A 16872-nucleotide genomic window follows, 5' to 3' on the forward strand; every position below is an offset into this window, starting at 1 on the left:
AATATATGTAAACAGTATTGCTTCCGTCCCTCTCCTTGCCCCAACCTGGGCTTGAACCAGGGACCCTCTGCACACATCAACAACTGACACCCCACGAAGCATCGTTACCCATCGCGCCACAAAAGCCGCGTCATAGGATGCCACCATTCCAACAAGTCAGTTCGTCAACTTTCTGCCCTGCTAGAGATGCCCCAGTCAATTGTAAGTGATGTTATTGTGAAGTGGAAACGTCTAGGAGCAACAGCAGCTCAGCCGCGAAGTGGTAGGCCACACAGGCTCACAGAACGGGACCGCTGAGTGCTGAAGCGCGTAAAAATCGTCTGTCCTTGGTTGCAACACTCACTACCAAGTTCCAAACTGCCTCTGGAAGCAACATCAGCACAAGAACTGTTCGTCAGAAGCTTCATGAAATGGGATTCCATGGCCGAGCAGCCACACACAAGACTAAGATCACCATGCGCAATGCCGAGCATTGGCTGGAGTGGTGTAAAGCTCACCGCCATTGGACTCTGGACCTGTGGAAATGCGTTCTCTGGAGTGATGAATCACGCTTTACCATCTGGCATTCCGACGGACGAATCTGGGTTGGTGGATGCCATTAGAACGCTTCCTGCTTGAATGCATAGTGCCAACTGTAAAGTTTGGTGGATGAGGAATAATGGTCTAGGGCTGTTTTTCATGGTTTGGGCTAGGCCCCTTAGTTCCAGTGAAGGGAAATCTTAATGCTACAGCATAAAATTACATTCTTGACGATTCTGTGCTTCCAACTTTGTGGCAACAGTTTGTAGAAGGCTCTTTCCTGCATGGGGGCATGACAATGCCACCATGCACAAAGCAATGTCCATACAGAACTGGTTTGTTGAGATCGGTGGGGAAGAACTTCACTGGCCTGCACAGAGCCCTGACCTCAACCCCATCGAACACCTTTGGGATGAATTGGAACGCCGACTGCGAACCAAGCCTAATCACCCAACATCAGTGCCCAACCTCACTAATGCTCTTGTTGCTGAATTGAAGTCCCCGCAGCAATGTTCCAATATCTAGTGGAAAGCCTTCCCAGAAGAGTAGAGACTGTTATAGCAATAAAGAGGGGACTAAGTCTATATTAATACCCATGATTTTGGAATAAGATGTTTGACGAGCAGGTGTCCGCATACCTTTGGTCATGTAGTGTATGAATGAATTAAGCCATTTATCAGTCAGGAAAATCAAGTGAGAGCAGAATCCATCATCCTACCAGAGTGTACTGAAGCCAATCATGTGTCTCAGTTATTAGCAGACAGAAAGTCAGCTCTGGGCTTTGTGTTAACACTAAAGCTCAAGTCATGTCCTCTGCTCTCTGAATATCAAACATATATATTATCAGGGTTGGGAGTAACGGATTACATGTAATACGTTACATGTAAGGGATTACAAAAAACGGTAACTGTAATCCGTTACGTTACCAGCTAAAATATTGTATTCAGATTACAGATACTTTTGAGAAACTAGATGATTACTTCGAGGATTACGTTTAAATTCAGAAAGGATGTTTGTGAACAAAAAATCTTTGACACTGTTTTCTCAATGACATTCAAATCAGCATTTAAAAAAGGCCCAAGTTTAAGTTTGTTCCACCTGAGTGAGTCTGACCACAAGTCAGAGAGCACTATAATGACACACTAAATGTGTTTGATGGATTGCGGGAAAAGAGCAGGAATAGGCTTTTATTGGCTACAGTCCAAGATATGTCTTCCAATGATGCGACTGCTGTCGGCATCCAAAGATTATCCAACTTTAATAAACACTTGGAGGTAAGGATGACAGCAATGGTGTAGTCTACGGCGATACGGATATCACTTATTACTAATATCTACATAGAGCATTGATGTGAATCACACTGCTGCTCTCTCATTTAGCTATTTGCACCTTGCAGATTGTTGTTGTTGTGGATGGCTGTTCACAAATCTAAATGTGTATTTACACCCAAAAAATGGTTGAGTTCAAGAAGTTTAAGCTGCCTATCAATCATTGTTTTTGAAACCAGTCGACAGCCAGTGAAAAATGCTCTCTTGCAAAAGCTGCATAGTGCGGATCCCAGCCTATGGAATACAAGTGGGGCTTTTTTTTTTCAGTAGTGCTCAAAGCATGCCATTCCATGAGCGCAGCATTTATTTTCACCTTGAATCAATGAGCCCAATCAGTCCTCCATGACAACAAAATCTTAAACAACAAAGTAGGCTGGATAATAAGTCCTTCGTTTTGGGGTTATGCTCAGGTAAAACAATTTGGCTAATCTATACTTCCATATTTCCAAGTCCTATTCTTGAAGATCAAGGGGTATAACATTTATTGGAATGACTGGAATTCTGATAGATGTAAGGATATAATTGAATCGTATTATTATATGTAGTAGAAAGCGATGGGGTTAGAAGAGGCCTACATAACCAACCCATAACGTAAAATGTAACATCCATATATGGCCAGCTATGTAAACTTTAACATTGATTTATCCTGCAATAGATGTTGTTCAATTTGTAACATACATTTTTCTCTTCTTCTAATGCCGCTTAAGGACGAAAGTAATCTAAAAGTAACTGAATGTAATCAGATTATGTTACTGAGTTGGATAATCCAGAAGTTACGTTACTGATTACAATTTTGGACAGGTAACTAGTAACTGTAACGGATTACATTTAGAAAGTAACCATGCCAACCCTGCATATTATACAGTAGAATACAGACCCATAGACTCTGGTCTCGCTGTCAACCAACACATTAGTTCTGCCTGATTTAAACTCTGAAATCAATATCAATTCACCTCAAGTACATTACTGGGATTAATCTGAAATAAGTCTGACACCTTGTTTTGATCATTTACGAATGAAAATTTATGCACTCACTAACTGTAAGTCACTCTGGATGACAGCGTCTGCTAAATGACTCAAATGTACAGTACATGTAAATGTTTAAATATGCTGATTCATCAACCTGATCAACCTCAAACCGTATTCATATTCAAACACTCACATTTGATTATTCAAATACTCTATCATTGCTATGCAACAGTCTTGTTTTTGAGTAGAGATGGGTTATAAACAGTGTGTTTCCATTCATAGCCAGCTTGGTGTGTGCGTGGGAAGACATCTAGTTTTAATGAAGCTGTAAGGATACACGCACGCACGCACACACCCACCCACGCACCCACGCACGCACGCACGCACGCACCCACCCACCCACCCACCCACGCACGCACGCACGCACGCACGCACGCACGCACGCACACTTTTAATACAGCGGAGAGGACACAGCCCTGGTCTCACCCTCTCTCCTTCTGCTGTGGGTTGGTTGTCAATAGACCTATCATGAGATCCACCAGGAGTAAGACACGTAGACCATTGTCTAAACTTTAATTAACATGGCTGCAGAGCTGTCATAGTTCAGAGTTCACACTGATTTAGTCACGTCTCAAGTGCTAATTAGAACGTGAGCGATCCCCCTAGGAACATTGGCCAAAGCTTGCTGATTCCTGGTTTAATGAAAGGTTGAGAAACAATGTTGAGGAACATGGTGGTGTGGAATGTATAATAAGCTAGAAACGGTCTCTGACGTGACATATTCAGCCAACGTCCCACGCTGATATATGACACTATCACTATGGTAGAGAGACAATAGAGGATCTCGATTTCTGTACAAGCACTTTGTGACACCTGCTGATGTTAAAAAGGGCTCTATTAATACATGTGATTGATTGATTGATTGATTGATTGATTGATTGATTGATTGATAATACTGTCAGTCTGATCCACAGGCACACACTGTCTGTCTATATTACACCGCTATCAATTGAGAGAGAGAGGGAGGATAGAGAAAGGGGAGAGAGGAGAGAGAGAGAGAGAAAGGGGGAGAGAGAGAGAAATAGAGAAAAGGGAAAGAGGAGAGAGAGAGAAAGGGGGGAGATAGAGAGAAAAATAGAGAAAGGGGAGAGAGGAGAGAGAGAGAGAGGGGAGAGAGCGAGAGAGGGGGGAGAGAGAAAGAGAGAGAGAGGTCATGATCAGATGAGCTCCTGCATTTTTTAGCATGTTCTTAAAAAAATATAGATTTAGAGTAAGATAAACTTGGATTTTTTTGTCAGGAACATATACAGGATGCTACCCTCTACAACATAACCGTCCCTCCAAATCAAAACTCAAAACCTACAACCTGGTTTTGGACGGAATTACGGAATCACCTGGAAGGCTTACAACTACCAAAGATTATTATTCCAACGCTATACAGCAAATGCTCTGGAAAACAACAGAAACCTGAAAACACCATCCAACCTGGAACTGATTGAGTAATGTTTTGTACGAAGCGAAATTTTATTTCCAAAAGCCAAGAAGAAAAATGCATTACATTACTTTGTAAGGAATTGAATGCTAAATTATGGCTGCCAAGCTTGATACAACTTCAATTAGCACTGATTTGTCAAGTGAGAGGTGTCAAAGCCCTTTAGCCCAACAATGGCAGGAGAGTCGAACAGTCTACTCCAACCAAATGGAGAGGCCTTAGAAGCTGCCTACCAATGTTCAGAGGTAATTCAAATACAGTACCCTGTGTATGTAAAGAATGACAAGGCAAGAAAAGATCACAAAATGAAGCTCCTTATGCAAAATCAAGAGACACTTTTTGATGACTATTATAAAAATGGGAACATCAGCAAACTCATCTTCCAAATCAAATCAAATCAAATGTTATTGGTCACATACACATGGCTAGCAGACGTTAATGCGAGTGTAGCGAAATGCTTGTGCTTCTAGTTCCGACCATGTAGTAATATCTAACAAGTAATCTAACAATTTCACAACAACTACCAGGTGTATAGGAATGATTAAGAATATTTACATATAAATATATGGATGAGCGATGGCCGAACGGCATAGGCAAGATGCAGTAGATGGGATAGAGTACAGCATATACATATGAGATGAGTAATGTAAACATTATATAAAGTGGCATTGTTTAAGTGACTAGTGATACATTTATTACTTCCAATTATAAATTATTAAAGTGGCTAGAGATGAGTCAGTATGTTGGCAGCAGCCCCCTCAATGTTAGTGATGGCTGTTTAACAGTCTGATGGCCTTGAGATAGAAGCTGTTTTTCAGTCTCTTGGTCCCAGCTTTGATACACCTGTACTGACCTCGCCTTCTGGATGATAGCAGGGTGAACAGGCAGTGACATGGGTGGTTGATGTCCTTGATGATCTTTTTGGCCTTCCTGTGACATCGGGTGGTGTAGATGTCCTGGAGGACAGGTAGTTTGCCCCCGGTGATGCGTAGTGCAGACCTCACAACCCTCTGGAGAGCCTTGCAGTTGTGGGCGGAGCAGTTGCCGTACCAGGCGGTGATACAGCCCGACAGGATGCTCTCGATTGTGCATCTGTAAAGGTTTGTGAGTGTTTTTGGAGACAAGCCAAATTTCTTCAGCCTCCTGAGGTTGAAGAGGCGCTGTTGCGCCTTCTTCACCACGCTGTCTGTGTCGGTGGACCATTTCAGTTTGTTTATGATGTGTACGCCGAGGAAATTAAAACTTTCCACCTTCTCCACTACTGTCCCGTCAATGTGGGTAAGGGGGTGCTGCTTCTGCTGTTTCCTGAAGTCCACGATCATCCTCTTTGTTTTGTTGACGTTGAGTGAGGTTATTTTCCTGACACCACACTCCAAGGGCCCTCACCTCCTCCCTGTAGGCCGTCTCGTCATTGTTGGTAATCAAGCCTACCACTGTAGCGTCGTCTGCAAACTTGATGATTGAGTTGGAGGCGTGCAATGCCACGCAGTCATGGGTGAACAGGAAGTACAGGAGAGGACTGAGAACACACCCTTGTGGGGCCCCAGTGTTGAGGATCAGCTAGGTGAAGATGTTTTTTCGTACCCTCACCACCTGGGGGCGGCCCGTCAGAAAGAGTTTGGAGGGTACTATGGTGTTGAATGCTGAGCTGTAATCGATTAACAGCATTCTTACATAGGTATTCCTCTTGTCCAGATGGGTTAGGGCAGTGTGCAGTGTGATTGCAATTGCGTCGTCAGTGGACCTATTGGGGCGGTAAGCAAATTGGAGTGGGTCTAGGGTTTCAGGTAGGGTGGAGGTGATATGATCCTTGACTAGTCTCTCAAAGCACTTCATGATGACGGAAGTGAGTGCTATGGGGCAATAGTCGTTTAGCTCAGTTACCTTAGCTTTCTTGGGAACAGGAACAATGGTGGCCATCTTGAAGCATTTGGGAACAGCAGACTGGAATAGGGATTGATTGAATATGTCCATAAACACACCAGCAAGCTGGTGTGCACATGCTCTGAGGACATGGCTAGGGATGCTGTCTGGGCCGGCAGCCTTGTGAGGGTTAACGCGTTTAAATGTTTTATTCACGTTGGCTGCGGTGCAGGAAAGCCCACAGGTTTTGATAGCGGGCCGTGTCAGTGGCACTGTATTGTTCTCAAAGCGAGAAAATAAGTTGTTTAGTTGGTCTGGGAGCAAGACATCGGTGTCCGCGACGGGGCTGGTTTTCTTTTTGTAATCCGTGATTGACTATAGACCCTGCCACATATGTCTCATGTCTGAGCCGTTGAATTGAACTCTACTTTGTCTCTATACTGACGCTTAGCTTGTTTGATTGCCTTGCGGAGGGAATAGCTACACTGTTTGTATTCGGTTACAGTGGGGCAAAAAAGTATTTGATCCCCTGCTGATTTTGTAGGTTTGCCCACTGATAAAGAAAGGATCAGTCTATAATTTTAATGGTAGGTTTATTTGAACAGTGAGAGACAGAATAACAACAAAAATATCTAGAAAAACGCATGTCAAAAATGTTATAAATTGATTTGCATTTTAATGAGGGAAATAAGTATTTGAACCCCTCTCAATCAGAAAGATTTCTGGCTCCCAGGTGTCTTTAATACAGGTAACGAGTTGAGATTAGGAGCACACTCGTAAAGGGAGTGCTCCTAACCGCAGCTTGTTACCTGTAAAAAAGACACATGTCCACAGAAGCAATCAATCAATCAGATTCCAAACTCTCCACCATGGCCAAGACCAAAGAGCTCTCCAAGGATGTCAGGGACAAGATTGTAGACCTACACAAGGCTGGAATGGGCTACAAGACCATCGCCAAGCAGCTTGGTGAGAAGGTGACAACATTTGGTGCGATTATTCGCAAATGGAAGAAACACAAAAGAACTGTCAATATCCCTCGGCCTCGGGCTACATGCAAGATCTCACCTCGTGGGGTTGCAATGATCATGAGAACGGTGAGGAATCAGCCCATAACTACACTGGAGGATCTTGTCAATGATCTCAAGGGAGCTGGGACCATTGTCACCAAGAAAACAATTGGTAACACACTACGCCGTGAAGGACTGAAATCCTGCAGCGCCCGCAAGGTCCCCCTGCTCAAGAATACATATAGATTCCCGTCTGAAGTTTGCCAATGAAAATCTGAATGATTCAGAGGACAACTGGGTGAAAGTGTTGTGGTCAGATGAGACCAAAATTGAGCTTTTTGGCCTCAACTCAACTCGTTGTGTTTGGAGGAGGAGGAATGCTGCCTATGACCCCAAGAACACCGTCTCCACCGTCAAACATGGAGGTGGAAACATTATGCTTTGGGGGTATTTTTCTGCTAAGGGGACAGGACAACTTCACCGCATAATTTGACGGGGCCATGTACTGTCAAATCCTGGGTGAGAACCTCCTTCCCTCAGCCAGGGCATTGAAAATGGGTCGTGGATGGGTATTCCAGCGTGACAATGACCCAAAACACACGGCCAAGGCAACAAAGGAGTAGCTCAAGAAGAAGCACATTAAGGTCCTGGAGTGGCCTAGCCAGTCTCCAGACCTTAATCCCATAGAAAATCTGTGGAGGGAACTGAAGGTTCGAGTTGCCAAACGTCAGCCTCGAAACCTTAATGACTTGGAGAAGATCTGCAAAGAGGAGTGGGACAAAATCCCTCCTGAGATGTGTGCAAACCTGGTGGCAAACTACAAGAAATGTCTGACCTCTGTGATTGCTAACAAGGGTTTTGCCACCAAGTACTAAGTTATGTTTTGCAGAGGGGTCAAATACTTATTTCCCTCATTAAAATGGAAATCATTTTATAACATTTTTGACATGCGTTTTTCTGGATTTTTGTTGTTGTTATTCTGTCTCTCACTGTTCATATAAACCTACCATTCAAATTATAGACTGATCATTTCTTTGTAAGTGGGCAAACGTACAAAATCAGCAGGGGATCAAATACTTTTTTCCCCCACTGTATGTTTCCGGGTCGCCTTGCCATGGTTAAAAGCAGTGGTTCGCGCTTTCGGTTTTGCACGAATGCTGCCATCAATCCACGGTTTCTGGTTGGGGAAGGTTTTAATATTCACCGTGGGTACCACATCACTGATGCACTTGCTAATAAACTCGCTCACTGAATCAGCGTATACATCAATGTTATTGTCCGATGCTATCCGGAACATATCCCACAAACAATCCCCTGGCATGGCACAGTGCTATATTAGCACACTACCCCTCTGAGGGGGTGTTAACTTTTTTGGGATTGGGGGCAGCATTTGGAATTTTGGATGAAAAGCATGCCCAAAGTAAACTGCCTGCTACTCAGGCCCAGAAGCTAGGATATGCATATAATTAGTAGATTTGGATAGAAACCACTCTAAAGTTTCCGAAACTGTTAAAATAATGTCTGTGAGTATAACAAAACTGAAATGGCAGGCAAAAACCTGAGGAAAATCCATCCAGGAAGTGCAATTATTTTGAAATGGGTGTTTTTCCATTGAAAGCCTATCCAGCATTTAAAGGGATAGAAGACAGATTCCGTTCCCTATGGCTTCCACTAGCTGTGAACAGTCTTTAGACATTGGCCAGTGGAAAGGCCAGTGGAAATTCCCAACCTGTTTGGTACGCCATCCCGAGAGCGTGCCTTTCGTTGTTTTTATTTTATATTGATGACGCTATTGTCTGGTTGAAATATTATCGATTATTTCGGCTAAAAACAACATAAGGATTGATTATAAACATCGTTCAACATGTTTCTACGAACTTTACGGATACTATTTGGAATTTGTCTGCCTCTTGTGACTGCATTTGAGCCATTGGATTACTGAACAAAATGCGCCAACAAAATGGAGGTTTTTGGATATAAAGAGGGACTTCATCGAACAAAACGAACATTTATTGTGTAACCAGGAGTCTTGTGAGCGCAACCATACGAAGATCATCAAAGGTAAGTGATACATTTTATTGCTATTTCTGACTTTCGTGACTAATTTACTTGGCTGCTAACTGTTTGTAATGTTTTGTGTGCTGAGCGCTGTCCTCAGGTAATCGCATGGTTTGCTTTCGCTGTAAAGCCTTTTTGAAATGTGACATGGTGGCTGGATTAACAACAAGTTAAGCTTTATTTTGATGTGTTGCACTTGTGATTTCATGAAAGTTAAATATTTATAGTGATTTAATTTGAATTTGGCGCTTTGCAATTTCACCGGAAGTTGTCGAAGTGGGACGCTAGCGGGACGCCACTGATCCATAAGAAGTTAACGAGGGGTGGAAACTCAGGATACTAGACAATGAGGACTCTGACTCAGCTAATATAGATCTCTATAAGTCTGGAACAGTATTGGTACAGGGCAACCCCAAACAGTTTCAGATGGACTTTTACATAATCAAAGAATTAGCCCAGCAGGAGAAGCTCTCCCCTGAGAAAGACACCCACCCCGAGCGGGTCAGACCAGACCTCTTCATTATATAACCCCACAGATGAGCAACCCAAAGTGGAAAGTCAACCTCCCAGCACAGAGTACCACCCCCTCATTGAAATGAAGGATACATTTACCCAGCTGGAGGTAAGGCAGGTGGAGCTGGACCAGCAGGTGATTACACTACAGTCAGCACAGACCCAGACAACAGTCCTACACAGCAACACCCCCTTAACCAGACCCGGATAGCTGGAGGTGGAGAGAGACATATCTGCACTCTGGACTGTGGTGAGACAACTTCAACAATATAAAAAGAAAGAGCAGGAGAAGAACAGAGCACTAGAGGAGAGGATCAGACTACTGGAGGAGAGGTTGAGGGGGATGGCATGTGACAGGGAACAACCCGCAGAGAAGCCAGCAGAACAGCCCACCTCAGCTCCCGACAAAAGTCTTGACACCACAGCAGGACAGTCCACACCAGACCCTGACCATAGCGTCAACATCACAGCAAAACAGACAAATGGAGAACTCCGAGCCCAGGGGATCTCACCCCCTCTCAGCATCCCCCCTGTCAGCCACCCTGATAGCCCTCCTGACAACCCCCCTACACCCACTGAGGACATACATAAGACACAGATTGTACTCCTTATGGACTCAAATGGGAAATATATACAAGAAAACACAGTGTGTCTAAACTCTGATGTCCAAACACCCAGCTTGCCCCAGACCTTCTGTCCGAGGACCAACTAGTTTCACCTAGCCACATAATAACACACACAGGCACAAACGACCTGAAAACACAGCTGGAAAGGGTGGCCACAGCACTGAAGGGAGTGATTGAAAAAGCTTCCTCTACTTTCCCCAATGCACAAGTGGTTATCTCCACCCTGCTACCACGAAAGACTTCCACCCTGCTACCATACAGCGGGTAAACACAAGAATTTCCCATGACTGTGCCTCAAAACCAAAAGTTTTCCTGGCCCACCACTCCACCCTGGACTTGAACAGCCTCTATGACCAGGTCCACCTATGTAAGGCAGCAGTGCCCTCCTTCGCCTGGACTCTAAAGGATATCGCTCTCAAACGTATCCCCAACACCTCACACAGGAGCAACAGATCAATAGACACCCTGACCACAACATCACCGGCTGCATCCACATCCACACCCCCACCCCAACCAATCAACACCACCCCAAGTCAACCATGACCACACCCCATTTAGGCCCCCTCAGATCAGACCTATGCCCCTCCTGCCCACCCCATGCACTCCACCCCTGCAAAGAGGGCCTCAACATGGAAGTCACACTTACATCCAGACCATGAGTGGGAAAACAGGCCCAACCCCCACTCTTACACTAGCCCAAGCCAATGGCATGTACCAGATGCTCAGCAGGCTCTGCTCACACTTACTGGCTTGAGGCCAAATCCCACGACCAACAACATTGGACACTTTATGGAACACAAAACCTTCACGATCTCATCCTGGAATATCCAAGGCCTGAGATCATCTGCCTTTGGCCTAAAGAGCAGGAACCTGGACTTCATCAAATAAATCGGAAATACAGACATTGTCATCCTACAAGAAACCTGGTATAGAGGAGACGGACCCACTGGTTGCCCTCCAGGTTACAAAGAGCTGGTAGTCCCATCCACCAAACTACCAGGTGTGAAACAGGGAAGGGACTCAGTGGGGATGTTAATTTGGTATAGAGCGGACCTTACTCACTCCATTAAATTAATCAACACAGGAAAATGTTACATTTGGCTAGAAATTCAAAAGGAAGTGATCTTAACAGAGAAAAATGTCCTCCTGTGTGCTACCTATATCCCCCCACTAGAATCCCCAGACATTAATGAAGACAGCTTCTCCATTCTGGAGGGGGAAATAATCATTTCCAGGATCAGGGACATGTACTAGTCTGTGGCGACCTAAATGCCAGAACTGGACAAGAACCTGACACCCTCAGCACACAGGGGTCAAACACCTTCCTGGAGGTGACAGTATTCCCTCCCCCATATGCCCCCCTTAGTACAACTATGACAACATAACCAACAAAAACGGGTCACAACTCCTGCAGCTCTGTCGCACCCTTGGTTTGTACGTAGTCAATGGTAGGCTTCGAGGGGACTCCTATGGTAGGTACACATATAGCTCATCTCTTGGCAGCAGTACTGTAGACCACTTTATCACTTATCTCAACCCAGAGTCTCTCAGAGTGTTCACATTCAGCTCACTGACACCCCTATCAGACCACAGAAAAATCACAGTCTACTTGAACAGAGCAATACTCAATCATGAGGCATCAAAGCTAAAGGAATTTAGTAATGTTAAGAAATGCTATAGATGGAAGGAATGTAGTTTGGAAACCTACCGAAAAACAATTAGGCAACAACAAATTCAATTCCTTTTAGACAACTTCCTGGACAAAACGTTCCACAGTAATAGTGAAGGTGTAAACTTGGCAGTAGAACATTTTAACAGTATATTTGACCTCTCAGCTTCCATATATCTAAAAATCGCAAATAAAAAAAAACGAAGAAAATGAACAACAATGACAAATGGTTTGATGAAGAATGCAAAAATCTAAGAAAGAAATTGAGAAACCTGTCCAACCAAAAACATAGAGACCCAGAAAACCTGAGTCTATGCCTTCACTATGGTGAATCACAAAAACAACACAGAAATACACTACGGAAAAAGAAGGAACAGCACGTCAGAAATCAGTTCAATGTAATTGAAGAATCCATAGACTCAAACCACTTCTGGGATAATTGGAAAACACTAAACAAACAACAACACTAATAATTATCTATCCAAAATGGAGATGTATGGGTCAACCACTTCTCCAACATTTTTGCTCTATAAGAAAGAACAAACAGCAAAAACATATACATGATCAAATACAAATCTTAGAATCAACTATTAAAGACTACCAGAACCCACTGGATTCTCCAATTACCTTGAATGAAGTACAGGACAAAATAAAAACCCTCCAACCCAAAAAGGCCTGTGGTGTTGATGGTATCCTCAATGAAATGATCAAATAAACAGACAACAAATTCCAATTGGCTATACTAAAACTCTTTAACATCATCCTTAGCTCTGGCATCTTCTCCAATATTTGGAACCAAGGACTGATCAGCCCAATCCACAAAAGTGGAGCCAAAATTGACCACAATAACTACTGTGGGATATGCGTCAACATCAACCTTGTGAAAATTATCTGTATTTTCATTAATAGCAGACTCGTACATTTCCTCAGTGAAAACAATGTACTGCGCAAATGTCAAATTGGCTTTTAACCAAATTATCGTACAACAGACCACGTATTCCCACTGCACACCCTAATTGACAAACAAACAAACCAAACCAAAGGCAAAGTCTTCTCATGCTTTGTTGATTTCAAAAAAGCCTTCGTCTCAATTTGGCACTATACAAATAGTTGGAAAGTGGTTTTGGAGAAAAAACATACGACATGACTAAGTCCATGTACACGAACAACAAGTGTGCGGTTAAAATAGGCAAAACCACACACATTTCTTCCCACAGGGCCGTGGGGTGAGACAGGGACGCAGCTTAAGCCCCACCCTCTTCAACATATATACCAACGAATTGGTGAGGGCACTAGAACAGTCTGCAGCACCCGGACTCACCCTACTAGAATCTGAAGTCAAATGTCTACTGTTTGCTGATGATCTGGTGCCACCCAGATCACCACCCAAGGAGGGCCTACAGCAGCTCCTAGATCTTCTGCACAGATTCTGACAGACCTGGGCTCTGACAGTGAATCTCAGTAAGACCAAAATAATGGTGTTCCAAAAAACGTCCAGTCGCCAGGACCACAAATACAAATTCCATCTAGACACCGTTGCCCTAGCGCACACAAAAAACTACAAATAACTTGGCCCAAACATCAGTGCCACAGGTAACTTCCACAAAGCTTTGAACGATCTGAGAGACAAGGCAAGATGGGCATTCTATGCCATCAAAAGGAACTTCAAATTCAACATACCAATTAGGATCTGGCTAAAAATACTTCAATCAGTTATAGAACCCATTGCCCTTTATGGTTGTGAGGTCTGGGGTTCGCTCACCAACCAAGAATTCAAAAAATGGGACAAACCCCAAATTGAGACTCCGAATACAGAATTCTGCAAAAATGTCCTCCGTGTACAATGTAGAACACCAAATAATGCATGCAGAGCAGAATCTTGTAGATGACCTGGAGCCAGTGGGTTTGGCGACGAATATGAAGCGAGGGTCAGCCAACGAGAGCGTACAGGTCGCAGTGGTGGGTAGTATATGGGGCTTTGGTGACAAAACGGATGGCACTGTGATAGACTGCATCCAATTTGCTGAGTAGAGTGTTGGGGGCTATTTTGTAAATTACATTGCCAAAGTCAAGGATCGGTAGGTTAGTCAGTTTTACGAGGCATGAGTAAAGGATGCTTTGTTGCGAAATAGGAAGCCGATTCAAGATTTAATTTTGGATTGGAGATGCTTAGTGTGAGTCTGGAAGGAGAGTTTACAGTCTAACCAGACACCTAGGTATTTGTAGATGTCCACATATTCTAAGTCAGAATCGTCCAGAGTAGTGATGTTGGATGGGCGGGAGGGCAGGTGCTGGTAGCGATCGGTTGAAGAGCACGCATTTAGTTTTACTTGCATTTATGAGCAGTTAGAGGCCATGGAAGGAGAGTTGTATGGCATAGAAGCTCATCTGGAGGTTAGTTAACACATTGTCCAAAGAAGGGCCAGAAGTATACAGAATGGTATCACCTGCTTAGAGGTAGATCAGAGAATCACCAGCAGCAAGAGCGACATCATTGATGTATACAGAGAAAAGAGTCAGCCCGAGAATTGAACCCTGTGGCACCCCCATAGAGACTGCCTGAGGTCCGGACAACAGGCCCTCCGATTTGACACACTGAACTCTGTCTGAGAAGCAGTTGGTGAACCAGGTAAGGCAGTTATTTCAGAAACCAAGGCTGTTGAGTCTGCCGATAAGAATATGGTGATTGACAGAGTCAAAAGCCTTGGCCAGGTCGATGAATATAGCTGCACAGTATTGTCTCTTATCGATGGAGGTTATGATATCATTTAGGACCTTGAGCATGGCTGAGGTGCACCCATGACCAGCTCAGACAAGAGATTGCATAGCGGAGAAGGTAGGGTGGGATTTGAAGTGGTCGGTGATCTGTTTGTTAACTTGGCTTTCGAAAACCTTAGAAAGGCAGGGTAGGATAGATATAGGTCTGTAGTAGTTTGGGTCTAGAGTGTCTCCCCCTTTGAAGAGGGGGATGACCGCGGCAGCTTTCCAATCTTTGGGGATCTCAGACGATACGAAAGAGAACAGGCTAGTAATAGGGGTTGCAACAATTTCGGTTGATAATTTTAGAAAGAGAGGGTCCAGATTGTCAGGTCCTGCTGATTTGTAGGGGTCCAGATTTTGCAGCTCTTTCAGAACATCAAATATCTGGATTTGGGTGAAGGAAAAATGGTGGAGGCTTGGGCAAGTTTTTGTGGGGGGTGCAGGGCAGTTGACCAGGGTAGGGGTAGCCAGGTGGAAAGCATGGCCAGCCGTAGAAAAATGCTTATTGAAATTCTCAATTATCGTGGATTTATCGGTGGTGACAGTGTTTCCTAGCCTCAGTGCAGTGGGCAGCTGGGAGGAGGTGCTCTTATTCTCCATGGACTTTACAGTGTCCCAGAACTTTTTGGAGTTTGTGCTGCAGGATGCACATTTCTGTTTGAAAAATCTAGCCTTTGCTTTCCTAACTTCCTGTGTATATCGGTTCCCAACTTCCCTGAAAAGTTGGATATCGCGGGGGCTATTCGATTCTAATGCAGAACACCACAGAATGTTTTTGTGCTGGTCAAGGGCAGTCAGGTCTGGAGTGAACCACGGGCTGTATATGTTCCTGGTTCAACATTTTTTGATTGGGGCATGCTTATTTAAGATTGTGAGGATAGCACTTTTAAAGAAAAACCAGGCACCTTCTACTGACGGAATGAGGTCAATATTCTTCCAGGATACCCGGGTCAGGTCGATTAGAAAGGCCTGCTCGCTGAAGTGTTTTAGGGAGTGTTTAGGGAGCGTTTAGGGAGCGTCTGACAGACCAACCAACCTGCACTTGTCCTCTATGCCATTGTTATTGCCCATTGTATGGTTATTTTGACCCTTGATTATTGTTGTTTCTGTTGTCCAGTTGAAAATATTGATTCATATTATTTTAATTAATTTAATATTGTAAATCTCCAAGGTACGCTTTGGCAATATGTACATTGTTACGTCATGCCATTAAAGCAAATTGAATTGAAAGAGAGAACGGGGAGAGGGAGAGAGGGAAAAAGAGAGAATAGAGAGAGGGGAGAGAGATAATGACATTTAAAATGTCTATTATTTTGAAATTTGTGTGAGTGTAATATTTACTGTTCACTTTTTATTGTAAATGTCACTTTTGTTTATCCATTTTACTTGCTTTGGCAATGTAGACTTATGTTTCCCATGCCAATAAAGCCCCTTGAATTGATAGAGAGAGAAAGAGAGGGGAGAGATAGGCATGAGGGAAAGAGAGAGAAATGGAGCGAGAGGGAGAGAGAGAAATAGAGAGAGGGGAGCGAGAGAGAGAGAGAGAGAAAGAGAGAGAAAGAGTGGGTAGTGAGAGAAAGAGAGAGAAATAGAGAGAGAATGAGAGAGGGAATAGAGAGAGAGCAATAGAGAGAGAGAGAGAAATAGAGAGGGAAGCGATAGAGAGAGAGAGACAGAGATAGAGAGCGAGAAATCGAGAGAGAGAGAGAGAGAGAGAGAGAGAGAGAGAGAGAGGGGAGAGACAGGGGAGAGGGAAAGAGAGAGAGAAATAGAGAGAGGGGAAATAGAGAGAGGGGAGAGAGAGAGAGAGAGAGAGAGAGAGAGAGAGAGCGAGAGAGAGAGAGAGAGAGAGAGAGAGAGAGAGAGAAAAGAGAGAGGGGAGAGACAGGGGAGAGGGAAAGAGAGAGAGAGAAATAGAGAGAGGGGAAATAGAGAGAGAGAGAGAGAGAGAGAAAGAGGAGTGTGTAATGTTTGTGGTCACTGTATGACAGGGGAGATAGAACCAGAGATGCACTTTCTCCTTTACTGTGAGAAATTTTCCTCACCAAGAAATTAATTATTCACAGAA

General features: G+C 43.9%; 1 protein-coding gene across 3 annotated transcripts in view; it reads right to left on the reverse strand.

Moving 5' to 3' along the window:
* The window catches only part of LOC106590590 (catenin delta-2), a 595078-nt gene that overhangs the window by 132661 nt on the left and 445545 nt on the right, over nt 1-16872 (reverse strand). The gene's annotated exons all lie outside the window — the stretch shown is intronic.

The sequence above is a fragment of the Salmo salar genome, chromosome ssa29 (assembly GCF_905237065.1).
Source record: "Salmo salar chromosome ssa29, Ssal_v3.1, whole genome shotgun sequence".
Lineage (NCBI taxonomy): Eukaryota > Metazoa > Chordata > Actinopteri > Salmoniformes > Salmonidae > Salmo > Salmo salar.